This window comes from Molossus molossus, unplaced genomic scaffold (assembly GCF_014108415.1).
Source record: "Molossus molossus isolate mMolMol1 unplaced genomic scaffold, mMolMol1.p scaffold_m16_p_13, whole genome shotgun sequence".
Classification (NCBI taxonomy): Eukaryota; Metazoa; Chordata; class Mammalia; order Chiroptera; family Molossidae; genus Molossus; species Molossus molossus.
In genome coordinates, this window is record NW_023425348.1 from 4,823,453 (window position 1) to 4,829,648 (window position 6,196).

Below are 6,196 nucleotides of genomic sequence, written 5' to 3' on the forward strand. Positions count from 1 at the left end.
CTTTCTTTCTTTCTTTCTTTCTTTCTTTCTTTCTTTCTTTCTTTCTTTCTTTCTTTCTTTCTTTCTCTACCTCTGGGCTCATTGTTCTCCCATCTTTCTCTGTCTCTCTTACGAGTTCATTTTTCTCTACCAATCATTCAAGTTTGCCTTTACAATGATTCTGTCACTGGCCTTTCTATGCCCCTCCTTTTGATAAGCCTAGATTACACTATCAATTCCTATACCTTCAACTCCACCTATGTGCTTCCATATTCTAAATCAGTGATTCTCAACCTTCCTAATACCGCGACCCTTTAATATAGTTCCTCATGTTGTGGTGACCCCCAACCATAAAATTATTTTTGTTGCTACTTCATAACTGTAATTTTGCTACTGTTATGAATTGCCATTGGAAATATGTGTTTTCTGATGGTCTTAGGTGACCCCTGTGAAAGGGTCGTTCCACCCCCAAAGAGGTCATGACCCACAGGTTGAGAACTGCTGTAAATGTATACTCCTACACCAAGTGTGCCTCCAGAGAACTGAAGTTACATGTCCAACTACTTAATAAATACCTCCGTTTGAATTCCCAAAGGTCCACAAACTCAACATACTTATAACCGTATTGATAATCTTTACTCTCAATTTTTTTCCTTCTAATATAGTCCATATTTTGGTGAATTCCATAGTTCTCTTTTATGTCTTAACCACTTGTTCTTATTTTTAATATTATATTTTATATAAGGTCACACAGTTGTCAATATCAGAAATCAAGGAGTTATTTGACCTATTTTCATTTTTTTTTTTTTTTTTTTATCCTCACCCGAGGACATTCTTCCATTTTTGTACAGATAGAGTGGGAGGGAGAGAGAGGAACAGAGAGAGAGAGAGAGAAACATCGACGTGAAAGGGACACACCGAGTGGTTGCCACCCGCAAGACACAACCAGGGCCGGGGACAAACTGCAACCGAAGTACGTGCCCTTAGCGGGAACCAAACCCGGGTCTCTCCGGACCGCAGGCCGACGCTCTAACCGCTGAGCCAAACCGGCCAGGGCTATTTGACCTATTTTGAAAACCAAAACAGGCAACAATAAAATCAACAAAAAGAAAAATTAAGAAATAACTTCATTTGAAAAGAGCAATAAATATTAAGTAAAAAGAAGCAGAAATTTAAAAGTGTATGGAGCCCTGGCCGGTTTGGCTCAGCGGTTAGAGCATTGGCCTGCGGTCCCGAGAGAAACCCGGGTTTGGTTCCCGCTAAGGGCACGTACCTCGGTTGCAGTTTGTCCCCGGCCCTGGTTGGGTCTTGCGGGTGGCAACCACTCGGTGTGTCCCTTTCACGTCGATGTTTCTCTCTCTCCTCTACTCTCTCTCCTTCCCACTCTACCTGAACAAAAAATGGAAAAATGTCCTTGAGTGAGGATAAAAAATAAATAAAATAAAAATGTACGGATATGAAAAAGAACCATTTAAATATATTAGAAATTAGTTGATGTTAAAAATGCTATAAGAGACAAAGCTCTGCCCCGCTGGTGTGGCTCAGTGGTTGAGCATCGACCCATGAACCAGGAGGTTGCTAGTTCAATTCCCAGTCAGGGCACATGCCCAGGTTGTGGACCAAATCCCCAGTGGGGGGCATGCAGAGGTGACCAATTGATGTTCTCTCTCATCGATGTTTCACTCTCTCCCTCTTCCTTCAATAAAAAAAAAAGAGAGAGAGAGAGAGACAAAGCTGCATATTTACAAATGTAAAGATCACTGAGGAATTCACTCAGAATCCAGCATGTTGGGGACGAAAAAGATATCAAAAATTAGAATAGTGAAGATACGTGGAAGAAAGAATGAGACTCCAATATATATCCAAATGGGTGTTTGAGAAGATTTAATAGAAACAATGGTAAAGCATTATTTGAAGAGATTTTCCAGAATTGAAAATAGATGTGAGTTCTCAGATACTGGGCAGGATAGAGAAAACTAAGTATGTACCTGAAAATGTCACTGAAAATTCAAAACAATAAGGATAAAGATAAAATCTTAAAATATATGAGGCCGAAAAAGATAAATTAATTACAAATGAATTATAACTCGATTGACAGCAGACTTACCAGAATCAATAAAGACCAAAATAATGGAGTAATGACTGGTTGGGTAGTAATAGATAGCTACTAACCCATAGTTCTAGTTATCACTCAAAGTGAAAAGTTCTAGGAATGCAAGATTGTTGATATTGAGAAAATCTCAATGTAATTTCTTACATTAATAGAATATAAGAAAATAAATCTTATGGTTATCTCTAAGTATGGTTCATATTTACAGGGGGGAAAAATCCCTGTCCTGTTAACAATCGAGGAATAGTAGGGAGTTTCCTAAAGTTGGTAAACATTATATAACAAAAACGTAAAGCAAGCATTATATTTACCAAAGAAAATTTCAACATACCACTTTTACTATCTTGAGCAAGACAAAGGTGCTCACTATCACTTCTAATATTTAACTTGGCATGAAAGGCTCTGGATGATGCTGTAATAGAAGAAAAGTAAGATGTAAAAATTGGAAGAGAAGAGATGAAACTACCATTATTTACAAATTATATAATCAACTGCCAAAACAATCCTCACAGAATCAACAAACTATTAGAGCTAATAAACCTTAGTTTATAGAATACTGTTCTGGTTATCTATTCCTGCATAATAAACTATCCCAAAATTTAGTAGCTTGAAACAGTAATCATTTATTAGACCTTACTATTTGTAGCAATTCTTCAGCTTCTTATGGCACTGACTGGGGTCACTTGGTGGTATTCAGCTGGTGGATAGTCTTATCTATAGGCTTTAAGATGACTTAATTCTCATTCCTGATGCCTTGAAAAGGATGACTCAAAGCCTGGGCTCAACTGGACTCCTCTCCCTCTCTTTGTAGTGTCTGGGCTTCTTTGTAGGGTCTCTCCACCAGGTAGCTAGACTTCTTTTTCTTTTTTAATCATCACCAGAGGATACTTTTTTTCCCCATTTATCTTCAGATAGAGTGGGAGAGAGAGAGAGAGAAACATTTATGTGAGAGAGACACAACGATTGGTTGCCTCCTGCACGACCGTGACCAAGGCCAGGGACTGAACTGCAATCAGGTACATGCTCTTGACCGGAATCGAACCCTAGACTCTCTGGTCCGTGGGCCGACACTCTAACTGCTTAGCCAAACTGGCCAGGGCTAGCTAGACTTATATAGCAGCTCAGGGCTCCAAGGAGTGTTCCACAAGACAGGAAGTAGGAGCTGTCAATTTTTTAAGGCCTTTGATTTCAACAACAAAAAAACAATCGTTTGTCTAATTCTCTTGGAAAGATTGACACTCTGCATCAGCTTTTCTTTTCTTTGTAGTCACCATTTGTAGGATATCACCCACTTAAGTTTTAATAATTATCCAGTATTTGTTTTGCCAGTGACATGATTATTTTGCTTTGATCACTGTTCTAATCCTGCATTATGGATTTGGAATATATCCAACGTTAGTATCGACTCTTAAGGTCTTTTCTGTGTATTGTAATTTCCTTAATCTTCATCTGAGATTCAATTTTTGCAAGGTTTGTTGATTGTGGATGTTTGGATAAAAGTTGGATTGAAATTATCAGCTGTGTTGACAAAGAAGTCAACAACATCAGCGTCATTCATCAGAGACAAGGTCATCAATGTCTGGAGGAATCATCTCATTTCTTCTTGCCTTATCATCACCGTATTGCCGCAGTTTTGCCACAGTGTGTTAACACTTTTGAAACGTGTCCACTCCCAGCTGCCTGGCACTGACTGTCCTCTGAGTCACCACAATACAGGCAGCTGGGACCTGGGCAGCCATCAAATAGCAAATGTGTCTGTCCCATCATGTACTCGTATGTGTCCTGCCGGTCCTATAATGGACGTTCCTTGCTTGTCCCCCAAAATTTACATTATTTTTATGATTCACTTAATATAAATTTCTGTTTCTATTTTAAAAGCTCCTAGATTTATTGAATTTTGAGTCCTGCCTGTAGTTGCCTTGGGAGGGCCAAACCAAATGATTTTGCATGCCTCATATGGCCCGGACTTTCCCACCCCAGCTACTGAGAGACAAATATGAGGATAGTCTATGAAGACTTGTTTGACAGTGGGGAGTTAGAGGCAAATTATACTATGGTGGCAGAACACTCCACCTAACAACAGCAGAATACATTTTTTTTTTTCAGTCACATAAAACATTCCATGGAGAGACCACATATTAGGCACAAAACAAGTCTTTATATATTTTGTTTATTTATTTATTCTTATTGGTGCCCTGACCCAGAACCCCACTGGCAAACTTTTGGTGCACAGGGCAATGCCCAAACAACTGAACCACACCAACCAGGGCAATATATTTTAAAAGACTGAACTCATACAAAGTATCTTTTCAGATCACAGTGAAATTAAACTAGAAATCAATAGCAAAGGAAAAATGGAAAATTTACAGATTAAACAACACACCCTTAAATAATCATTAGATTATAGAAAAATATCACAGGGAAATTATAAAATACCTTGAGACAAATAAAAAAGAAAACACAATATACCAAAACTCATGGATATAGCAAAAATAGTACTAAGACTGAAATTTATAGCTGAAAACACATACATTAAAAAAGAAAGATCTCAAATCAATAACCTAATTTTATACCTTAAGGAACCAGAAACAGAGATGAGCAAACCTAACCCACAGCTAGCAAAAGGGAGAAAATAATAATTAAAGGCTTGAGCAGAGGTAAATAAAAGAGAATTAAAAAATACGTTTTAAAAATAACAAAATAAAAAGTTGGTTCTTTGAAAAGATAAAAGATATTGACCAATCTTAAGCTAGATTGACTTAAATAAAAGGATAAAAAAATCAAATTACTAAAATTAGAAAAAAGGGAATATTACTACAGATTACACAGAAATAAAAAAGATTATAAGAGAATGCTACGAACAACTGTAAATCAGCAGATTGGAAAACATAGATCAAATGGATAAATTTCTAGAAACACAATTTACCCAAATTTAATCATGAAGAAACAGAAAAAATGAATAGACCTATCACTAGTAAGGAGCCTGGACCAGTAATAACAAGGTCCAAACAAATAAAAGCCCTGGACCAGATGGCTTCACTGATAAATTCTACCAAACATTTATATAAGAATTAACAGCAATCCTTGTCAAACTCTTCCATAAAAATTGAGGTGGGAACACTTCCTAACTCATTTGATGAGGCCAGCATTACTCTGATACCAAAGCCAGACAAAGACATCATGAGAAAACTACAGACCAATATCCCTTACGAATACTGGTGCAAAAATCCCTCCCCAAATTTTGGCAAATCAAATTCAGCCACATATTAAGAGGATCACACACCATGACCAAATGTGATTTATTACTGGAATGCAAAGCTGATTCAACATAAAAATCAGTGTAATACACCATAGTATCAGAGTGGAGGGGGAAAAACATGATAATCTCAATTAATGCGGAAAGACCATTTGACAGAATTCAATATCCTTTCCTAAAAAAACCCAAAAACACTCAACTAGGAATAGCAGGAAATTATCTAAACTTGAAAAATCCACAACTAACATCATACTCAATGATGAAGATTGAAAGCCTTTCCTCTAAGATCAGGATTAAGACAAGAATGTTTGCATCCACTACTTCTATTCCATATGCTATTGGAAATTCTAATCAGAGCAATTAGGTAAGAAAAACAAAAACACTCAAACTGGAAAGAAAGAAGTAAAACTTCCTATATCTTACATGTTGAAAACGCTAGAGATTCACATAAATGTGTTGGAACTAATAAACAATTTTAGCAATGTTGCAGGATATGAAACCAACACAAAAATCAGTTGCACTTTTATATGCTAACAGTGAATAATCTAAAAAGAAAACAATTCCATTTACAATATAATTAAATACTTAGGAACAAACTTAACTAAGGAGAAAAAGACTTGTACGCTAAAAACTATGAGACGTTGCTAAAAGAAATTAAAGAAGACACAAATGAAAAGACATCCATGTTTATAGACTGGAATACATATTATTGTTAAGATATCAGTATTAGCTAAAGTGAGCTACAGATTCAATGTAATTCTTATCAAAATTCCAATGATTTTTTTTATTGTTGAATGTATTATAGATGTTCCCCGTTGACCCCCATTGACTCCCTCCTTCCCAAATTCCAA